The sequence below is a fragment of the Mus caroli genome, chromosome 1, assembly GCF_900094665.2.
Source record: "Mus caroli chromosome 1, CAROLI_EIJ_v1.1, whole genome shotgun sequence".
In the NCBI taxonomy this organism is placed as follows: domain Eukaryota; kingdom Metazoa; phylum Chordata; class Mammalia; order Rodentia; family Muridae; genus Mus; species Mus caroli.
The window spans coordinates 42,546,063-42,570,229 of record NC_034570.1 but is presented as its reverse complement, the minus strand read 5'-3'; the positions used below and the strand labels follow the sequence as shown (position 1 = coordinate 42,570,229).

Below are 24,167 nucleotides of genomic sequence, written 5' to 3'. Positions count from 1 at the left end.
AGACAGTCTAGTCAATCACCAAGCTCTTGCTGGCCAGACAGTCTAGTCAATCACCAAGCTCCAGATTCTGTAAGAAACCTTTTCTCAAAATACACAATGCACTGCCACTGAAAGAAATGTATACAACATTGGTTCCTGACCCCTGTCTGAGTTAGGGTTTTATTGCTGTAAAGAGACACCATGGCCAAGGCAATTCTTATAAAGGCAAACATTTAATTGGGGCTGACTTACAGTTTCAGAGGTTTAGTCCATTATTATCATGGTGGGAAGCATGGCAACATGAAGGCAGATATGGTATTGAGGAAGGAGCTGGGAGTTCTGCATCTTGATCCACAGGCAGCAAGGAAACAGTCTTCCACACCGGGCATAGCTTGATCATAGGAGACCTCGAAGTGGGGCCCCCACAGTGACATACTTTCTCCAACAAGGTCATACCTACTCCAACAAGACCATACCTCCTAATAGTGCCAAAACTTATGGGCCAAGCATCCCAACACATGAATCTATGGGACCATACCTATTCAAAGTACTACATCCTCCTTCCCCACACACACGTGTGTACATACACATACACAAATGCATACATGTATACAGAGAGAGAGAGAGAGAGAGAGAGAGAGAGAGAGAGAGAGCTCATACTGTTATGTAGAACATGGATATTTAGTTCATAAAACATAGTTCTATGTTTATTTAGAACATAGTATGGATATTTAGTTCTCTATAACCTTCTGTTAATCTCCAAGAGCCATCCATCTCATGTTCATGTTCATCTAGAACATAGTATAAATATTTAGTTCTCTATAACCTCCTATTAATCTCCAAGAGCCATCCAGCTTCCTCATCAGCCACACTTGAAAGGCCTTTGGCTGGGTGAGTAATCTCTACTTTTATAGGCTAACTTCCTTTATATTTCACACTGTTGGACAAACTCCATCAATTGTAGTATTCAAGATGTATCCCAGCAGTGTATCCACTTCCCATATAATTTCCCACAGAGAAAAAATATATAGAGTATAGTCTGGGGTTCCAGAATACTTGCCTACCCCTAAACTACACGTGAACTGCTTCAGATGTACCTATTGCTGCTCACTGACCCTGATACGCTCTGGAGCTACAGGAAATGAAGGCACACCTAAGCCCAGAATCCACCAAAACTCAAATATGTAGCAGGAGACTAATCCACAATTCAACTCAGGGCTCCTACTTGCCCTGCATGGTCCTCACCTACAGGCAACCTTAGCAACCTTATTTGACAAACAGATGTGATGGTTCCCACCACAGCAGATTTCCTTCCTTCCCAGTAGTCAGGGGGACAGTAGAAATCACTGCCACCTCTCTGTTGTCCACACTCTTAGTAAAATGTTCTTGTCTTCCACAGGCTTGAAATCACGACACTTGTCTTTCTGTCAGTTTCCTACCCCCACCCTGAGGAACTCTAGCTCAACCCAAATCTTGCCACATTTGTTCTCAAGTGACCTAGACTGGCACTTTTGTCTACTTGGCCTGACCCTCCTTTATCCAGCTGCAAGAAATGGCAAGCCAATACCTTCTCAACACCCCCTACCCTTACCCACTCACTATTCCTGGAAAACCAGGAGCAAATTTAGAGGCTGCCTCTCACATGCCCTGTTGAAATCATCCCTTAGGAGAATAAAACCCCTCTGGTCAGATCTCTGAGCCTCAGTTGTATATCTCACTATCCAGAGCAGAGGTCATGCAACTGTGGCTGCTGCGTCCTTGCAATCCTGTTCCATACTAGCTACTTTCAGAGATTATGACATGTGTTCCAGTCTTGTAGCCACTTGGGGGTGACCCATATTCGTGTGATAGGCACCATTCAAGAAGGAGACAGGCCACCTCATACCACAGAGTCAGGTGGCTTTATAGGGAAGTGCCTTCAAGCTTCACATTCTTACAGTCTTTTGGGGCAAACAGCTCAATCTTAGTTGTGTGTTTAGTTATCTGTGTCAGGGACCATACAACTGTCAAACAGCAAGAAGTCATACCATCCCTTATTACAGGAGTAGGTAAGTACAGTCATGCTGGGACACTCCCCACACTGAGACATTGCATTCATAAGTGACTCAGACCCAGTGAGCCCATATCACTCAGCAAAGGCCTGAGTGATATCACTCAACATGCCCTGTTGAAATCACTCAACATGATTGATTCACTCATGAATCAATGAGTGATTGATCTACTGTTGATCAATCAATCAATCAATGAGTGATTGATCTACTGATATCACTCATGAATGATATCACTCAACATGCCACTACTGTTCCACCAGGGTCACAGTGGCTTCTGTAATACCTCTGTTCCAAAGCCAATTTGTTATATGACTTTTCTTGTATAGATAGACAGAAATACATATATTCATCCAAAAGAGTACTAGCAGGGAAAAAAAAAAGAAATGATTCTATCCAAGTCCAGCATGGTGAATTTGTTGGGGTTACATGCAGGGTCATGGGTGACTCTCAGATTTCTCCATCACTGAAAAGCTCCAGCCCACCATGGGTAATGAATGACTACTAAGAGCTGCATGATCAGATTCCATGTCTCCAGTCAAATCTTCCATCTCCTCTATACTCTAGCACCACCCAGGATCACACGCAGCTGGGACAGGATTATACACGGTAAGGAGGCAGGAAGGAGTGACTAGGACCTCAGACTAGGCACTGTCGATCCTCCCTGGGCTTTTTTCTACAGACTGTTAATAGGTCCAGACTTGTGAGGATTGGGTGGGTCTGTTCACATCAGTTTTGGTTTCAAGATAATGCTGCCAGGCCAGGCCTGGAGGACATTTTTGCTACAAGCATGAATAGAAACAGGCAGATGTTCACAACTAATCTCTGTACCTCATAGGGATCGCTTTCCTTTGCTTTTCTTTCCTATTTGGTGTTGTTGCTGTGGTTTACCTAGGTTTTCTTATATTAGTCCTAATTTAACCTCTCCTTTAATATAATGATCCTCTTTTGAATATATTCAAATGCATCAAGAACCCAAACAAGTTTTTCTTTTTGGCACAAACCTGGCTGGCTCTAATCTGGATCAAGTGTTCTCCAAAGTTAACCCTACTCAGAAGCTTAGGGGTACCTCCACAGTTGGTCCTAAAGTGTCTGTCTCTCTGTCTCTCTCTGGTTTACAAGCCTTCCTCCTTCTCACTTACTTCCTGTCACTTAGGAGCTGCCTTCAAAATAACAGAGAGGAACTAAATATTGGGAGACCTTATATACCTAAAAATAGCTTCAAGTATACTTTGTGCTTTTTCAGTAGAGAAGTAGAAGGCTGTTTTCCCTTTGAATGTTGAAAGCACCTCTACTGAAGTCTAGATTTGTTCCTGCTATTGAGTACATATGGGACTTTCTTCTTGATTTTGCAAATGTTAAGGTGAAGGGTTTCCCCCTTAGGATCTTGTGCTTTCTTTCTACAGAATTTTCATTTATTCTTTGACATACGTTTACAGATTACATAGGACTGGGGGCATAATTTAATGGTAAAGTGTTTACCTAGCATACATAAAGCCCTAGGTTCAATCTCTGGTAGTATAAAGGAAAAGTAATATGGGAAGTAACCATGTTCCAACCATGGCTTAAGGTGCTAGGAATATGGCAATGGGGGTTTCATCATCACATTCCCATGAGGGTATCTATTCTCACACCCTGGGAGCAGCTGATCAGCCCATTCATTTACAAACAGAGTCTAAAACCATTTCATTAGTTTTTCTTCATCTCCTGTGCACCTTCTCTCCTTTAGATAGTCCTGCTGTGTAGTGTTGAACCTTCGGAGGGTCCTCTAATTTTCTTACCTTCCTTCCTTCCTTACATCCTTACATCAGTCTGTTTGCTTACTTCCTTGGGCTTTTCCTAACTTCATCTTTTAGCCTCTATATTGAATTTCTCATTTCTAATGTCATATTTTAGTGGCCAGGCCTCTTCTGAGCTCACCAAGTATTTCTTTCATAGGTAGTCCTGCTATCTTTTTATCTTCCCCTGTCTCTCTGAAGACAAGAGATTTTATGTCAGAAGTTTTCTATGAGCAGAATTTGTTTCCTTCAGGTTACTGGCTTGTACTGTTTCAGTCTCTGCCATTCATTAGTTAAATATTTTACAGATTTCCTGCCTTCCCACTCTAGCCTCATGTACCCCTAGTTTTGTTTTGAGAATGGGATCGAAAGTTGGTGCTTTATGCAAAAAAGGAAACTGTTCTCTGTTTGCTTCATGATGATGTGACAGAGACCACCACACTGGGCCAAAGTTAGTGCCTCTCCTCATAGGGACCTCGTGTACGAGCTGCTAAGGTGCTTGCATTCTGCTGGAGATGGACCCTGCGCTGTAGCACTCGTGGTTTAAGTGTTAGGCCCAGCCTTTCTGGATTTCCTAATTCAGACACTGCTTGTCTAATCTACAGTGTCATTGCTGTTGTCTTCTTCTGTTCCACTTCCCGTGTCCTTTGTGTTCGCACATTTTAAGAGGAAAAGACTTGAAAATTTGCTGTCAAGCATTTATTTAATTTGACAGCCTTGTTTTCTTCCTGAGACGGAGACCCAGATGAAGTCTTTCCGCTTCAGTCCATGGAGAGCTGCAATTCCAGGCATGTACCACCACACTGGCTTAGAAAGTGACAGCTGGAATTGAACTTGCTATAACTGTTATTCTGGACAAAACACCCGTCATGCCTTTCTTATCATTTTTTCCATAATATAAGATGCAGCATATTTAACATAAAATCTATAATCCAGCATCCAAGCTCTGGTGCTGCTGTGCTTTTTTTTGTTTGTTTGTTTTTGTTTTTGTTTTTTTAAAAACAGTGGTCACTATCTTAATAAGAAGTACCTCATATTATGTCAGAAACTGGGGAGTCCTTTGGTACCCCCACCTTCATTCCACCAAGTCCTACCTTTGAATACGTTCTTATATTTAGTATACTAGAAGATGAGCCTGCTTGTGAGGCTTTTGGACATGGATGCGCTTTCTTCCCTCTCTTCCACAGAGGTTCCAGTTCAAGTACACAAGGTACCCCTCTCTCCCTTACATTTTTCCCGTTGTGACCTGCTGATCTCCCTGCTGTGTTTTCAGCCTCTCATCTCTTCCTTGCTCAGTTAAATAAAATGTCTTTATAAAATGTCAGCCACATCTTGATTTTTGCATCAGTTTTAATCTATCAAGTACTTCCCATTCATAAGGCTGAAAGTCCCTTGGCAAAGCCAGTAAGAACCTGCCACATCCCCTTAAGGAATGTTCATCCACCTAGAACCTCTTGCTTTCTGTCCTTGTTTTCTGGTGCTCTTTCCTCACCAAGACAGAAAATATCCCTGCTATAGCTATACCATCCAGCTTGGCTACTTGCCCCACCCCAGTCCCCTGCATCCTTTCCCTACCCACCTCCCAGTCTCCCCACCACCACCACCACCACCGCCTCTCCCCTCACCCCAGCCAACCTGCCCCCAACTTCGTTATGGTTATTGCCTAAGTCTTATTTGGTTGAGTATAACTTCCTCAGAGAACCATAGTGAGGTCAAGAAATGTCTAGCATAAGAACATGCGTGACTTCTTTATAGCCTTTATCTCACTTATTAATGAACTCCACTTCACTGAGCATTTGATTATTATCTGTCTCTCCCACCCAACTGTAAGTGCCATGAAAGCAGGGAATTATCTGTTATTCATCATTGAACATCCTCAGGGCTGGCTGAATTGCTGATTACACATCTTATTTTTCTTATTTATTTAAGTAATTATTTTGCAGTATCTTCATAAAGGCTAGGCCAGTACTCTACCACTGAACCACTCTCTCTCCAGATGTATAGATCTTTTAGAGTTGGTTTTAAAGAGAAGCTAATAATCCCAGGCATGGTGGTGCATGCCTTTGATCCAGCACTGGAGAGGCAGAGGCAGGCAGATCTTTATGAGTTTGAGATGAGCCTGATGTACATAATGATGTCCAGGTCAGGGACACACAGTGAGACCTTGTCTCAAAATCAAAACCAACAAACCAACAAAAAAGAAGAAACTAGAGCTCATTATATCATCATGCAATATCAATGTCTTTTAATGAATCAAGGTATCTGCTATTTTTAAAATGCTATAATAAATTTCTTGGGGATTTCATTGCTTATCTGTTTGTTGAGTTGGGGATCTTTCTGTACAGCCCAGGCTTATCCAGAACTTGCAGTCTGTTTCTCAAGTAACATACTGTGGTTACAGTCCTGTGCCACAAGCCTCAGCTAGTTTCTTAGATTTGCTGAGTGTATGGGACTATCAACTGTTATGGTAAATGATCTCAGGCTGATTGAATAGTGGGGGGAAAAGAACACCTCAAAGTTTTCAAAAGGCAGATTCAATTCTTTTAATGTTCCATAGATTATATAAGTGATTTGTTCAATAATGACTGTCAAACATCGCAAGTGTTTTGTGACAATGGGGTTTTTGTGTTATCATTATTGAGAATTTATTGCTCATTTGCAATAAGCAAGAGCTTGAAACGTGTTACTGCATGTAATCCTCATAGCCAGTCCTAAGACAGCCTACAAGTTTCTATTTTATCAATGACAAAACCCAGGCAGGCAAGGAAAGTGGCTAAGAAGCATTAGGGCCGAATGGTTAAAATAGGGGTCACACCCAAGACAATGATTCCTGAGCCTGCCTCACTTAAGCTTTTAAGAGAGAAATGGTGTCTTCTTAAGAAGCCAGTTTCATGTTTATTAAATTTTATTTGGTGTGTGTGTGTGTGTGTGTGTGTACATGTGTTTGGAGTCAGAGGACAGCTTGCCAGAGTCTGTTCTCTCCTAACATGTGAGGTCTGGGTGTCTAATGCAGGCCATCGGCCTTGTTGGTAAAAGCCTTTAGCCTATGAGCTATTTTACTGGCCCAAGAAAAAGGATCCAGAGAAAGGAACCTAGGGAGGGTCCTTATTTGGACACAGAGAAAGAAAGATTTAGAATCATTTAGCACAGAGATAATTACCATATCTATTTTAATGAATGGTCATACAGTCCCAAAGATTAGTGGGACATTTTTAAAAGCAGAGGTTGGACCTAAGGTTGTTTGAAGTCTCTAGCTCTTCAAGTCTGAAAGGTTGTTTATAAGCTATCTTTTGTCTTGAACTTTTCCCTGGTTGAAAGTTTGCATAAATGTCATCAACTTTTCATTATCCTGGGGCTGCTTAACCAGGATGAATCTTGCTTTATTGAGTTTGGTAGTCACTTTGCTTAATGACTTGCTGTGTGAACAACTTGGCATACTCTTCATCCACAGTCAGCACCTCCTCAGTTTAATTACTTGCTTTGTTGACATTCTGCTGTCTTCAGGGAAACACTGGAATCCAAAGCTTAATGTCATGGCTCTTATACACTGCTATAACAGGACGGATTGCACAATTTGTAACGAGCAGAATTGGATTGGCTCACGGCTGTATAGGTTAGCAAATCCAAAATCCAGGGGCTGGCATCTAGTGAAGGCTTTCTTGTTATGTGTCAGGGCACAAAGGCAAAAAAAAAAAAAAAAAAGGAACAGAAAAAAGAGGGCTGAGCTTAACCTTTTGTAAGATGATTCCTTTCATAATCCATTCCAACAATAATATCAAGAGCATGCTTATAAGGCTGCCACTGCATGGCCTATTCACCTCTCATTAGAACTCGCCTCTTAATACTTGGGATTCAGTTTCTAACACATGGACTTAAGAACATATTCAAACCATAGTACTGGTGACTGCCTCAAAATAAGTAAGATTATAAATAATGATAAGAAGAAAGACACAAGACAAGAATTTAAAGAAGTTAACACGATTGTCATGAAGATTTGGTAAACTCAAAAATGTGGGGAAAGTAGTCTAAAACAGAAGGATATTGTTAAATTTGAACTAGCCTTCTCTACATAAGAAACTCTTGGCTAGCTAGGGCTACATAGTGGGGCCTTGCCTCACAAAACCAAAAACAACTGAACAAAAAAGTTCTTGTAGAAAAAAAGAAGAAACTTTGATTCTGCAACAGAAAGGCAAGAACCATCAGAGTAGCATTAGAAAGGCTGTATTGTTCTGTACAACTCTGCTGATGCTTGCGTGAAATACATTGTTTACTTTGAAAAAAAACGAATTACATATTTTAAAACATAAATAATCTATGTTAGGCCTGGTGGCAGAAACCTGCAATCCCAGCACCTAGGAAGCAGAGGAAGGAAGGCCATCTAAGGGAAACGCACGAATGTGTGTGGGGGGGGGGGGGCGTGTTGCTTTTTGGGGGACCTGGGAATGTCACTTAATCCTTCTGTTTCTAAACCTGGCTGTACATGGTGATCAGGCTTCAGGCTAGGAGCTTTTTCATAAAACACAGATTGGTCCTCATATTCAAGCATTCTAAGAGCAGTTTACAAAATCCCTGCGGATGACAGGACAAGCTGCTAAATCTGCAAAGCAAGAGCTAAACTGACCTGGATTCAGTTTCCTCTTTAGAGCATAGTTGGCCTGGCTGTCTCACAGGCAGCCATTAAGATCAAATACATACAGTAGAGCATACTCAAGCAAAGACGGGACCATGATGACCAGGTAGGATAAGAATTCTAGTTGAAATAAGCCTGCCAGAAAGAGCAAACACAGCATTTATTTCACAATTCAAATGCTTCTCTGTGACTCAAATTTGCACATGACTCATCAAAGTCGAAGATTTAAATAGGAACCGAATAGTTCCTGAACGAATCAACTCATCACCTTTGTCTACAAATTTCCTACATCTTCCTCCTGTTAACCTTGAAAACAAATGCTGTTAACCTTGAAAACAAAGATATATGGGAAAGTTATTGGAAATGTCTAGTTGTCTGGGAGGAAAGGCCAATCATTGGTTCCTGGCGTTTTTTTCTCCACCTCCTGTTGTAATTAGTTACTTCAGTTTTATAAGAGAGGATACACTAGTTGTTCATCTCCAATCTTGCATCAATACACATTTTGCAAACACTTCCAAGATTTTGACTAGTAAGGGATCCTTGGATCCCTTTTACTATTGCTATGTGCCTATCCCTTAGCTTTGGCACATCATTCCACCCTATCCAGCCAGCCCCCTTATTCAGAGAACCGCCACCTGCAGGAAATGGTGACCCCTGAGCAGTGTGTGTTGAGATCAGGGAGAGTATGGGATTGATCATTGCCCCATTGCCCCACCCCCAGCAGGTATATTGGTTATTGCCTATAGAACTACATCTACCTCCCCAACTCCCTCTCTGGATTCTTTCAGATTTAAGAACATCTTCTGAGACTGATTTGTTCACAATCTTCATCTAAGGATATTTCTGATCATTTCTTCATCTTCCTCAACTGTTAATGTCATATAATCCAGGTGGCATGTGTGTCTATGTGTTCATAATCATAAAACTTGTTGATTCTTCATTTGGGATCTTAGGTCTCTCCCCCATCTTTCTCATTCAGATTAGGGTTGTTGTTATTGTTTTTTGTATACGTAATCTACATGCAGGAAAGTGGACAGTTTTTAGTGCATAGCTCAACAGATTCTGCATGTACACACCCATGCAATCAACTCGTAGATCTAGGTTAAAAAAAAAAAAAAACTTCCAGCACCTGGGGGTTGGGGGGCTCTCCATGACTCCTCCCAGTCAGCAGTAGTAACCACTCCCAAGTAGCCAAGATAATAAATACCATCCCCGTGGACGAGCTGAGTCTTTTATGTACTTAGAAACATGAACATCCTGTGCGTGCTCTCTCAGATCAAACTTCTTTCATTCACTATTATGTCTGGGAAATTCAACATTCTTTTACATTTCTGTGTAGTTTTTTATCTTTCTCTTCTTCCTTCCTTCCTTTCTTCTTTCTTTCCCTCTTTCCTCACCCCCCCCCCTTTTCTTTTTTGATACAAGCTTCTGCAAGAAAGCCTACTCAAACTCTCAGTGACCCTTTGGCCTCAGCCTTCAGACTGTATGAAGTTCCCACTGTTTAAATATAGTACAGTTTATATACTCAATTCCATTATCAATGAGACTTGAGGTTTTTTGTAATTTGGAGTCATTATGAATAACGCAACTGGGAACATTCTTTACCTGACATTAGCAGAGCCAATCTCTTATTCTGGCTGTATATGCAGAACTGGCATTGTAAGGTCCAAATTATGTGATTGTCTAGGTGTCACTGATACTAAAGCAAACACATTCTTTCTGTTTGGTTCATGTATACTTCTGCTTAGTTACCTACCTTTTTAATCACATTTCTCTTTTTTCCTTGTTTTATTGTAGTATTATTTTCACACATACATCTCAGCTCTTTTTGAATGTAAAGTTTTAATAATTTTAGCTAGGTTACAGTTGCACAATGAATCCCACAATCACAATAAAGAACAAACCACCACCACCTTAATGATTTTCTATTTTCACAGAAACATTGGCATTGTTGATACAATCTCCCATTTTATATTTTCTTTTTAAATTTTCTGTTAATTCTTTCAGAAGAACTCTAGAATGACTGCCCAAGTCAGAATGACTATCTCTGCCTTATCTTCAAAGCATGAGTCGGATAGATCAGAGCAGGAATCCAGTCATGCACAGTGTGACTGACACAAGGTGAGTGACTAGCCTCTCTGATGGCTATGATTGTAAAAATGGTGCTGGAATTGGGGGTTGACGTAAGAAATGGTGAAAATAACTACTGAACCTACAGCAAGGACTTGCGATTTGCCACACACTTCTAAACATTTTGTTTACAGTGATTGACTCGACTCTCACAATAGTCCTGTGGAGAACAGATTTTTCTTTCTCCTGGTTTCAAGATGCAGAAACTAAAGTACATAGTAGTCAAATAACTTCCCAGTCCTGAGTCATGCCAAGAGCCATGTGCTGGCGACTGCTGTGCTCCTCTGCCTGCCAGCCAAGGGGCAGTTCAGAGAGCTATGTTGCCTTTGTTACATTGTTTGGCCACTGTATGCTTTCAGTAAGTTATAGAGTTCTCTTCATTTGTACCAAGAACATTTTTAGTTAAGGTTAGGCGTAAATGTTGTATGCCCTTTGGTACTATTGTTGATGGGTTTCTCTATTTTTTTCCATTGTGTTTTCTTATTGGCTACTGGGGGAAATAGCCAAACTGCGATTCATTCCCAGTTTGCAACTAAAAACACCATATCAGTACCACTGAACACGCCCCACAAGCAACAGTTTCAAGAATGCTACCGCTAAACACTGCCGATTGAAGCGAGGAGATTGATAGTGAGAAAGAATGGGCCAGCACTTCAGACCTTCGCCTGAAGAGTAGAAAGAAAATAAGATGCTGGAAACACACTGCACCCACCCCCAAGTTTTATTCTTAATCGTCTTTTTCTTGTGCTACTTTAAAATCTTATCTATGATTTAAATTGACTAAGGGGAAATTGTAACAAATATTTTCCCTGGTTAAAAAATTCTGAGGTAAAAAATAATTAAAAATAAATAAAAAATAATTAAAAAGAAATTCTGAGGTGAGCAAGTAGTTCTTCATATATAGATGCTCACGTCCTATTATACTTGACAAATGAGTCAGGGGAAACAAGTTTCTAGTTTGCTTTAAATTTAATTTCTCCTCAATAGACAAATATTGTTCATGTTTAGGGGAGGGAACCCTTGGGCAGTAAGTTGAAATGTTTTGACGTGTGTGCAGTAGATGTAATTAAAAGTGAGAATGTCAGTCCTTTGGAGAGCATCTTACTGTCTGTCAGAATCTACTGTGTCACTGGAACAATGATTAATCTGCTATCAGGTGGGACAATGGGAAGAAAGGTTGCATTCAGGGTTTAAGAATAGGACAGTTAAATAAAGAGCTGTTTGCAAAAGGTGTTGGCTGTGGACAAAGTGGAAGGAATGGCAATGTACACGGGGATCACTGCCCATGAAACGTGTCCCACCAGACCAGAGGGAAGGCTGATGGGACAGAAGCAGGCCTGTGGATAAGGCCACGGTATGAAGATTCCCAAAAGACAGTCAGATCCAGGTCCAGCACAATACACCTACTACACAGTCAAAGCCCAAAACAGTACAGAAAAAAAAAAAAATTGGTAATTTCTAATACTCACTCAGCAACATGTTTGACGGTAACTTGATGAAACACAAGAAACACATTAATCTAGATTTAAAGTTATAAATAATAAAACCCTAAGCAATGAGTGAGAGAGAGAGAGAGAGAGAGAGAGAGAGAGAGTATTTGATCACCACACTGGGAACTCCAGGAGCATATCTGGGCCTAAGGGCTCAATGACCACAAATGGAGAAGTCTGGGTCTGTAGGTGTGCTGTTGCTGAAGAGCTAATCAGAGGCTCAGCAACAGCAGGAGCTCAGCTCACCCAAGCATGAGTCATCAAAGCTTAGAAGGAAGCCACTCAGCTAGGGAATCCAAGAGGTTAACTAGCACATGACATCATTGAGCCTGTCCAGAGCCAGGCCCACTACCTTTCTTCGACTTTGCCCTCCAGCCTTGTACAAAGCGCTCTGCTTTTGAGCACAAGGTTCAAAGATTCCATCCATACCAGTGGATGCCTGCAAATCACACACACTAGCCAGAAGCAGGAATTTCTTTTGAGAAAAAAACAAAAAACAAAAAACAAAAAAAACCCAAAAAAACACAAAACCTCAAAGTGTGAGCTTCTTAGTTGTTCTGTAATTTGATGAAATGAAATATCCTATTTTAAAATTTTAAAACATCTACAAACTAACCATAACGGCTCATACTTCCCTATAATCCTAGTAGTTGGGAGGCTGAGGCAAATGGACTGTCAACAGTTCAAAGCCAGTCAGGGCTATGCAGTAAAACCTCGTTTTAACAAATCAAACCACCAACAGTGTTATCAGAGTACCTTCAACTATTTGCCTTTCTCGGCAATGTTTTCTTCTCTTTCTAACATCAATTTCCCTCATCTGGGGAGTAGAGATAGTAACTGGAAAAGGCAGGCTTATGATGATCTAGAAGCTCAGTTTCTGGGGAAAGGAAGGCCTCTTTTGTCATAATTCTTCGAAATCTCATGGGAACTTTTTTTTCACTGATTCAGCTGGGTCTGTCTCTGTCCTCAGAGAGAAATGAAACACCTGATGCGCCGTGCTTCCGTGTCTTGACAACTCCAGCTGCTGGGAGTGAGTCAGCCTCACCTGAGCCACACAGCGTAATAATGATGGGGGAAGGGACCTGTGTGCAGAACAGACAGACGGTAGAAACGCTTTACCAAATGTTTATTTCTTCACATTAGCAATTATCAAGCTTGGCTACACATTACAACCACCTGGGAGCACAAGACCCAAGAACAATTTAGTCACAGGCTCTTGGCAACAGAAACCCAAGAATCAGCCTGATTATAGCAACAGGGTGTTACTAATGTACAACCGAGGTTGTCAGACATCATGTATAGACAATAGTATTTCTTAGGCTGTGGCCAGTTAAGAATGATATTGGTCTTGTTCTGTGATTGATGTTAACTTGTTATTCAAATCTAAAGCCTGAAAAGATGAACAATAACATAGATTTTGGTTATTTCTGTGTTCTTGCATAAAAACTGACAGGACAACCAAAGACGGGTGGTGGTGGGGAAATCCATGGATGGCATACACAACCAAACTGGATACAAAACCCACCCACACACCATAAAGTAAAATTAAATGATACCAGCACATAATGTCTGTGCAGTTGGTTCAAAGCGAAGCTACTGGATGGCTGAAAGATGAGATTGAGGGAAAGCAGACACTCCTCAGCTTCCAATGGGTTATGTCACAACAAATTTGTCTTAAATTCAATCTGGCGCACGTCAAAACACATTAGACACCAAGGTTAGGCAATCCACAGCTTATGAATGGTGGCTAACCTTGCGGCTCCACCACTAGCTGAGAGCTGTGATGTGCTTTCATGCACAGCATCAACAAACAGTATTGTACAACATATCGCTCTGCTCAGAACTCAAATGTGAAGGCCGGGGAGTTAGCTCAGTTGTCAAAGTGCTGGCATAACATTCACAAAGTGTTGGGTTCAATACCCAGCACTCCTTAAACCAAGCTGGCAGCACCAGCCTGTAATGCCAACACTAAGGAGATATAAAGGCGTATGATGCAGAGCTCAAGGTCACTATCAGCTAGCTAAGGTTTTTGTCTTGCTTTTTATTCTTTCTCTTTCTCTTTATTCTTCTCTCACACAGTACGTCCTGACAGCAGTTTCCCACACCGCCCCTCCTCTCAGACCCCTCCCCCACCTTCCCTCTCTCCATTTCTTTTCAAAAAAGAAAGCAGGCTTCCCAGAGATACCAACTGAATACAGCATCACACGTTACAGTGAGGCTGTGCACAAACCCTCATATCAAGGCTGGGCAAAGCAATCCACCAGCAGGAAAAGACTCAGACTCACCTCTCTCCCCCACACCTCCGCAATTCTGCTGTTAGGAATTCTGAAAAAAAAAAAATCTTAAGCTAAACAACCATAGAATATATGTAGAGGACCTCAGCTAAGTGAGTTTGAGGTCAACTTAGGTACATAAGACCTTGCCTCAAGAAGAAAAAAGAAGATCAAAATTCAAAGTATTATTTCTACTGAATGCATATTGCTTCCTGCCATCACAAAATAGAAGTGCTATAAATGCAATGCGATAGTCTGAAGTGTATTAGAGAACATTAGCCCTCTTTGAGGTTAAGGCCCTGGCCAGAGAACATCTCAAAGACAGAATCAAACTGAATTGATGTGAAACGTTTCAATTCACCTTCATAGGTTTCTGGGTATTTCATATTTCCCACAGCAATCATGTATTACTAGAACATAAGCATGTGATTAGACGTTACAATATGTACATTATAAAATAGCATGCATGTTACAAAAGGAGTATCTCCAGTAGTAGAAAACAACTGTAAAGCATGAGTGCATAGATGTGGGCCTCCAGAAGGCAGAGCAGGTTGGACCACATTATGCCGTCACCAAGGTCAACCCATCTATACTTTGTGAAGCCAACTAGGAAGTCAAGTAGGAAAGTGGCACATAGGCAAAAAATCTGTATGAAAACAGAGGTCACACCCACCATGCAAAGCAGGCTCCAGCTGCTGCTGTGCTAACCTCTGCTACAGACTTGGTCCTGTCTAAGATGCTGTGATGTCAATGAAAAGTGACTACCTGGGTCATTGGTGGGAAAGTGCCCCCCAAAATTCAAGTCAAGCTGTTTCCATTAAGCTGAAATATAAACCAGGCATCAGGAGGACAAGCAAAGGAAAAAGTAACATTGCTAGAGAGCCTTATGTCTGTAAGCACAGCGGCACTGAGTAACTCAGCTCAAGACAGCAGCTAAGCCAACCTCTAATATCAGGTCTGCCTTTCCTCTAATCCAGATGTACATCATGAACATACTAAGTTCTCACCATTTTTATTAGCCGTCTTCCTCCCTCAAAACTACATATCAGAAGGCAGATGAATTTCAAGTCCCTTGGAGAAAGGACAGGAGAACAGTACAGAAGACTTTGGTGTGACTGTTGTCAGGAACCATGGATGTGATTAATGCTTTACTGTGGAAATCGATCAAAATGTGTCTATGTTTGACTGGTGACCTGTGCAATTCTCTCATTCTGTGTCCCCAAACAAATAACATCTCTAATCTTTATGTTCTCTGGCTGTAAAACAGGCTCAATAACTGTAGTCACAGTTGGGTATAGTGGCTGTCCTGTATTTTCAGAGCTTGGCAGGCTTGGACAAGAGGTTGCCAAAAGTTCAAGGCCAGTCTGAGCTAGAGACGGAGAGCCCAGGTTACAGAGTAGGACCTTTTCTCAAAAAACAAACAGATAACAACAATGATATTTGTACCTGTGATGTTCTGATAATAAGATGAAATAAGGGGAGCATGGTACTTAGAACAATGCCAACAAAATGTTAACTAAGAACAATAATGATTTCCTAGTAACACCAGAGTAGACACCAAATCCCTGAAGAGCACTAATCTAATGGTCTCGAGTTCCATGTTTAGCAAAATCATTTCACTGTTGAAATGGTTCCCTTACAGTGCTGATGTTAGCTCCTCCTGTGCTCATTTTTAAGTTAGCATATGTTAAGAGCAACATATGAATTAATAATTAGAAAAGCATTTACCTTAAGTTGCATATGATTTGGTTCAGCACTCTTGAACAGCTCATTCCACAGCTTTGGGTCTCCAAGGAACCTGGGTTGGCAGCTGAAGAGCAGGGCTAGTAGAGCTACTTGCCCAGCCCGTTAGGTGGGACTAACCTATGGGTTCACAGATTGCCCACTCCTTCCAGAAAGCCCCAATACATCCCCCCCACACCTTGTTCATGAATTTCAAACTGCTCTGGCTCCTTTTTCTTGGTAAAGCAGCCCTCAGTGTTAGTCAGTAACCTCAACAGACCCAACAGCCACCTGTTTTCCTGCATGTGGCTTCAATTGACTGGGCTTGAGTAATTTCACAGCAAGGTAATTACATCAACAGGTTGGCTCAGATTTTGTGCAAACTTAGAACCTGTTTTGCATGGTGCAGTTTTAGTGTGGACCATCTTTCCAATATATATATATATATATATATATATATATATATATATATATATATATATATATATATATATATATATATATAGTCTACAAGCTATTGGCTCTGAGAAGCATTTACATTTTAATTAGGAGTTTTCAACCCCCCCCCCCCTACTCAGTCAAGCTGCTTATTTTCTTCCTCCTGGCAGCTTCAGAGGAAACAGTTTAGGTTGCCTTGTCTTGCCAAACCACTGAACCAAAGCACAGTGCCTTGCAGAAGCACGAAACCAAGTCCTGATTCATCAAATGTGTGTCTTGTCCAGGCTTTTTCATGGGGACTCTGAAATGAGCTGCTTTCCTTGCCTCTTCCTGTTCTCTGCGAGAAGCAACATTTTAATATAGCACATACATTCAGCATTCATTGAACTTATTCAAGAAATGAACTTACTTTTGGTGTATCATCTCAGACAAGTTTATGTTCTTAATCATTTAATCCTTTTCTTTATTTACAAAGAAATACTACTACCAAGAGGTAGTGGCACATGCTTTTCATCCTAGCACTTGCACTTGGGAGGCAGAAGCAAGAGGATCTCTTATGAGTTTGAGGCCAACGTGGTCTATAGATCCAGTTCCAAAATAGCCAGGACGATTACACAGAGAGACCCTGTCTTGAAGAAAAAAAAAAAAAAAAAGAAATGCTGTTAAACATTATCCGGTCTGTCTTAGTCAGGGTTTCTATTCCTGGACAAAACATCATGACCAAGAAGCAAGTTGGGGAGGAAAGGGTTTATTCAGCTTACACTTCCATAATGCTGTTCATCACCAAGGAAGTCAGGACTGGAACTCAAGCAGGTCAGGAAGCAGGGGCTGATGCAGAGGCCATGGAAGGATGTTTCTTACTGGCTTGCTTCCCCTGGCTTGCTCAGCTTGCTTACTTGTAGAACCCAAGACTACCAGCCCAGGGATGGTCCCACCCACAAAGCGCCCTCCAACCCTTGATTACTAATTGAGAAAATGCCCCACAACTAGATCTCATGGAAGCATTTCCCCAACTGAAGCTCCTTTCTCTGTGATGACTCCAGCCTGTGTCAAGTTGACACACAAAACCAGCCAGTACACCGTCCCATCCTCCTTCTAAAACATACAGAAAGCATTTCCTTGATGACACACAGCTGTCACCAAGCATTAGTCTTTGGATTATGTACTGACACCCACAAGGGCTCCAGATTAGAAGAACTGCTGTTCTCAGCATTAGCTCGTCCTGCCCTGGTGCCCCCTGCACCCTAGCTCTGGCTTCATGTCTTCCTGTTTCTTTCTCTTCTCACTTGTTATTTCTGATCTGCCATGAGTTAGGAAATGACTTAAGTGTGTTTCCTAGAACAAGGGGCTAGACCAGCCTGTTCCTAGAATTCAGTGCCTGGTGTAACACTTCACAAGTGAACCATAAACGTCAGCACATGCTTGCTATTAGTTAGGATGCTTGCAGCTATAAATAACTCATAAGAGCTTCAATATAGGAATATATTACCCCCTAGTTCTGTCTCCTTCTCATGGTTGGGTTCATCCTCCAGGTAGCAGCAATATGACTTGGCGGTCAGAGACACATCAGGGTTCCAAAAATGGAGAGATGGCAGCAACTGCTGTACCTCTTTCAAGGTAAAGGCAAGTGTTTCCCAGCTGACTACCTACTCCAGACCCGGTGTTACCTTCTTCTAAACTCACCACTGGCTTGGAATCTAGAGTTCTTGGGACCAGCTGAATGCCCTTAAGAAAAAAAAGAAGTGTGGACACTGGAAGTGGACTAGAATGCTTGCTCGAAATGGGCTGTTCTGCTGCTGATCTCTAAAAATAGCTTCGCTGGCTTGGAAGCTGTGTCTGCAAGTGGCTCACATTTGGAGCAGATCACTTTTAGAAATGTCAAGAATTGTGGGAGATAAAATTGAATAGTTTCCGGGGACATTTAGTTGGCATAAACAGAGAACTGGAGACGAGGTTTGATGTGGATCCTCTGTGACTATTATGGCACTTGAGTTAGTATAGCAAAAGTCTGCACAGTGCATCACACACACACACACACAAAAAAAAAAAAAATGCTCAAAACACAGTGGAAAGCGTGACAAATGTGGCCTTGGATTTTTATGCTGGCCCAGAATCCTTCCAACCGTCGTAGGCAAGTGTGTCAAGCAGCAGTGATGGCCTATCCGGTGTTTTCTTCTCGGGGGAACATTACAAAGGTACTTCACAGATACTTCAGTGTTAAGTGACATCTTAACACCTTATCTCCTTGAATTAGAATGAGTTGGAGCATGAAAGCCCCACCCCTCTCCACAAAGCTCAGTACACAAAGCTCTAACTGGTCACAAAAAGCAATGAAATGGACAAGGACTTATTTTTGGTCCAATTTCCATCTGGTCAAACTGAATGCACTTGCTACTATGTCTGCTTTCTCACAGAGCATATGCAGGATGTGTGGTTCTTGCTCATGCCTGAAAGATTAGAGTGACCTAGTGTGGTGCAAGGACATATTCCAGAAGGCAGACTGGCTCCAGAAAGCATCAGTTTCTCCTCCCACTCCAGAACCTTTGTGCACTGTCAGCACATCAAACTGTGAGAGGCAATGCCAAGATGTCTCAGATTTCAGAAACCATGGTAGTTGATTTGATCAGAACAATTTACCCGAATGAAACTTCACCAAATACAGTTTGGCCAAAACCAAAGTATTTGTAGTTTAGTTTAAAATTTATTTTAAAGACAATTTGTTCAACAGAACAATTATTACAAGTAATTACTTACACAAAATGGGTAAACACACATTGTTTCTTCTGTGTGCTAATAGCTTTGAAGTTAATATAATTACACATTAATCATAATTAGATATATATATCATAGGGTAACTTTGTCATTTTCTGTGCATCAAGTATTTCATTTGACTCTCACAGTTGGTTCCCTTTGCCAGTTGTATGTTTTCAGAAATTAGAAAAAAATTCATAAAACAACATTAAATACTTGAAATAACCTACATAATCAACATAAGTATACTGAAAAAAATAGAGGAAACAGATTTTTAAATATATTTTCTTATTCCTCTTTAATTTATTATTTGATTTTTCTTACTTGTCTCCTGGTATATCAGTAATGCTATGCAACATTGAGAAAATTGAAAATGGGCTAGGGAGATGCTCAGTCAGTAAACTGGTAACTTGATGTCAGAAGCCTGAACTCAGGTCCCCAAAGCCATGTACAAAGGACAGGAATAGGTCAGAGACATGACTCATAGGTGCCTGGTGCCTAGTAATATGAGTTCAAGTCCCAGAGCCAACTCTCAAAAGTTGTCCTCTGACATCCACATGAACTCCATGGCTTGGCAGATACATATGCACATGTGCATGTGTGTGCACATATACATGCCCCCACACATATGAACACAGGCACATACATGCCATACACACACACACAGAGAGAGAGAGAGAGAGAGAGAGAGAGAGAGAGAGAGAGAGAGAGAGAGAAAATAGAGCCATGCAACGAAAAATACATTATAAGTTACCCTAACTAGTTTACCTTGAAACTTTGTCTGGATCTTTATTTTTTTAATATTTATTTATTTTATTTATATAAGTACACTGTCACTGTCTTCAGACACACAAGAGGACATTGGATCTCATTACAGATGGTTATGAACCACCATGTGTTGCTGGGTAATGAACTCAGGACCTTTGAAAGAGCAGTCATTACTCTTAACCCCTGAGACATCTCTCCAGCCCCTGGATCTTTTTTACTGTTCACACACATGCATGTTCACACACATCTGAGCCATACAAAATTGGATCGTGTCATACTACTTTCTAATCCCCAACAGAAACTAACACATAAGGCTCTGACTTTTGATCTGTGAATAAATTCAACAAATATTCTGTTGGTCAGAAACCAATTCAGAGCTTAGTTGCAAGTAGTGAAATAGGTGAGTTAGGGACACAATGCTGCCCCACAGCTGATGATAGCCACTAATATTTTTAAGACTTAGCTTCCATCAGTTTGGAATGTTAAAAATATGGTCCTTTTGGGGAGTTTTCTGAGGCATAGTCTTGAGTTCCCCTTGCTTGTGACCCAAGGACTTGAGCAAATCACTGGGAGAGTGAGGCCATCCTTCCAATATCATTCTGTCTGCAACATCTCATCAGTCATTTCCAAGCCATTTGCTCTGAGGCAGGCAACATCTGGATGTCCACATCAAGCCACACCACGGGTCTTCTTCCAAAAGAGGATTTCTAGTGACTTTCACAAATACAGTCATCAAAAGAAAAGCAAGAGAAGGTAGAACTGCATACACGGAATCCCTGCTCCACGATTACAGATGGTTTGGATGTAAAGTTAATTCTAAATGAAAAATCCACACACCCTAAAACATTTGTTTTAGTTCCTTAGGAAGGAAACCTTTACCCCAGATTAGGAGGAGCCAAACCACTACACATAAGTACTACACCCAGAGGGACGGAGAGAGGAAGAGGAAGAGAGAAAATTGAAGGATCGAGGGGGGCAAGAATTTGGGAGTTAGAACACCACAGCCATGCCCTAGGAGTCTAAAGTTTCTATAACTGAGCTCTCCTGGAGTTAAGAAGGAATACTGCTGTTCCAAATTATCTGTCCTCAAAAAGCATGTACTAAGATGTAAAAGACTTCCCCAATATGAGTCTGGGAAAAACTTTTTTTTGTAGGTTTTCTCAGCGTGACATCAGCCAAGCATGCTGGTGCAGGCCCATAATCTCAGTTAGGTGGGAGGCTGAGGCAGGAGAATAGCAAAAGTTTGCCTAGCCTACAGCAAAAATTCAAGGCCAGCCTGGCCAACTTAGTGACACTGGCTCAAAATAAAAGCTTGAAAGAGAGCTGGGGATATAGCTCAGCCATTGAGTATCTGCCTGCCTCATGTACAGCCTGAGGCTCAGTCTCTAACCCTGGCTAAAGGTGATGAGTACGTGCCATACTCTTAAGCTACTAACCACAAATAAAATGGTGTCCCATAGAAGCATTCTGGATGCAGGGCCTTGGATGGAGAATTAGGGAAAGAGGACTGTGGGTAGAAAATATTAATTTATCTCCTGCTCAGGAAAGCTTTGAAGAAATGAAATCCTAAGGAGGGTAAGATGAAGCAATAGGTCTGCTTCTCAAAATTAGTCAAGACTGGAAACCAGACAGACTCAAGGCCAGTAAACCTTTAAAGAAACCAGAGCAGCATGAAGTCCCCTCAAAATGCATGCTATGCTGGGGGGGGGGGGACGACACAACATAGCACCAGGGCTGCTCTGTGTGTAGCTTCATCTGTTAACAGCAAACCAAGCAAAACCATCAGGTAGTGAAAATGCCTTGTCTATTTGCTTCCCTCTCCTATCCTTCTCCTACCCCAAGTTTGAGGGATGCTCCACCCAGGTTTGCAAGGCATGACAATCATGCTGTACTCCTGAGGCCCAGCCATGTGGCGAGGAAGATTGCTTAGAATACAGTCCTAGCACTTGGAAACAGAGAAGTAAAACCTCCAAGAAACAGAACCCAGGGGCTCTCAGGCAGACCCAGCATATAAGGAAGAAACATGACCTCATAGCCTTTCTTCCACAAGCTCAGGTCCATCCTGAAGAGGCTTTGAGCAGCATCAGGGCCGGTCGCATTTAAAGACCTAGAGTATTCTCACGTCTTTTAAACCAAGAGCTTTAAGCCTTATTTGGGATGACTTGTTTGCTCTCTAGTGTGAAGGAAGTTTTATAAACTTTCCATCACCTTAACCACTTAGCTACCTCATCTCACTGGAGGAAATTTTAAAATGGAAGCAGCCCTTCATGAGGCCACTAAGGTAGACGAAGCATATAAATATCCAAGTTTCCTGGTGACCAGCCTAGAACTTGAAGTGAATTCATGATGAGCACAGGCTCCCTAACTCAGTGACCCTTTATCTTCATCTCTCCTCCTTCTGCCTCAAGATGCAGACATGTGAGATCTCTCCCTACATCACAGACATGTGAGATCTCTCCCTACAGTAACTTCTCAGTTCTGTGCTGTTGCCCACAAGGCCTCTTCCTCCGGTGGCTCAAGCCCGAATATGGTGGCACAGCCTTCCCACCCTGGGAGATCATTAACCAGGTCCCCGAAACCTCATCCTGCTTCCTTTGAGAGTGGCTGGCTTTCTGCTGCAATGGAGGGGACTAAAGTCTTAAAAGCCACTGCTGCTGGATCACGATATAAGACACTCAGAAAAGGAAGTTGAGGCTACATGAGACTTATTTCGAAGTACTCATTTATTGCCACCATTATAATCTAGCCCACATAAATACCACCCAAGTGAGTGGCTTCTCTTATGTCACAGCAAAAGAAAAAAACAAAACAAAACAAAACTATAGTCCTTCCAGAAGTGCCCATGCTAACAGGGGTAGAAGACAGGTATCAGAGAAGTCTTTTATTGAAATTACTTACAGATGTGATAAAACTAAGAAAGCCCCAGTTGACTTTTAAGCTTTTCTTGCTGTTATAAAATAATATTGGAATATATCAATACAGAGAAAACTATCTCATAAACATTATCCACACAAGTATCAAATATTGCTTACATATTTTCATAGCAACAACTTCTTAATGAGAAGTAGACTTTCTCCACCCCCTTTTCCTTCCATCCTGAAATCAGTCATTGTTTTGATAAGCACAGTCAACTGAAAACACTCTGGCTGTCAAGTTGGTGAAAAACTTTGAGGAAAAAAAAAGTTCTATTTTAAGACTGAATGACAGCACTATGCAGAGACATCCACTTCTGGAGGAATTTTTGTTTTTAACAGTGTGTGCAATGGTATTTGGAAAAAAGCATTTGGAACCAAGCATGGTGGTACACACCTTTAATCCCTGCACTTTGGAGCCCGAAGCAGGTGGATTTCTGTGAGTTTGTGACCAACATAGTCCACATAGTGAGTTCCAGGCCAACCAGGGCTACACAATTAGACCCTGTCTCAAACAAAAGCTATCTGAAGTCTGGAGGATTGGTCAGTGAGTAAAGAATCTTGCCAATCAAGCCTGATGACCAGAATTTAATCCTTGGAATCTGAATAGTGGAAAGAGAGAGTATTGACTTCAGAAAGTTATCCTCCGACCATGGTACATGCTCCCAAACAACAACAATAACAACAGCAAAACTGAAAACAAAACCAGTTTTTCAGCACTTCTTCTCTCACCTAACAAAGTTTCCTGATGCTCATCAAATGATTTCATTAGTCTTTAGCATGCAAGTTAGCAAACACTTAACCAAAGCTTAATGCCTATACAGAGCACAAGATTCTGAACTCAAGAACTATTGCAGAGGGATGTGGGGAGTAACAGAGGCAGGACAGCTGCCACAAGTGATAGGAGGGTGCAAAGGCCTGTGGGAAGTTACAGAAAAAAGGGAACACAAGTATCTATCAAAAAGAACTGTGATCTACAATAAATCCAAGACTTTGCTTACGCAAAGCAGATGTGGGGACATTGCTTAGGATAGTCAAGAAGGATGAGAAAGATCGAAAGAAGCCATCCCTGGTTGTAGTGGCAATCTTGAAATTTGGTTCCTTTAAAAAACACAGAAATATTATGAGAATATGTTTTTTGTTTTACTCGCAGGTATGGGATATGGGGCTGCTTCAGACTGTCTATGGTGCCTGACCATAATTTGCCTGGTGTTATGGCAGGGGTGTGGTTTTGCCAGATGCAGATAG

General features: G+C 41.5%; 1 long non-coding RNA gene across 1 annotated transcript in view; it reads right to left on the bottom strand.

The window, feature by feature from the left end:
- Positions 1 to 12,598: 12,598 nt before the first annotated feature.
- Positions 12,599 to 24,167, bottom strand: part of LOC110289887 — an 80,914-nt gene continuing 69,345 nt past the window's right edge. The window contains exon 4 of the long non-coding RNA XR_002377389.2: positions 12,599 to 13,137. This is a non-coding gene — a long non-coding RNA (uncharacterized LOC110289887). The remainder of the gene's footprint in view (positions 13,138 to 24,167) is intronic.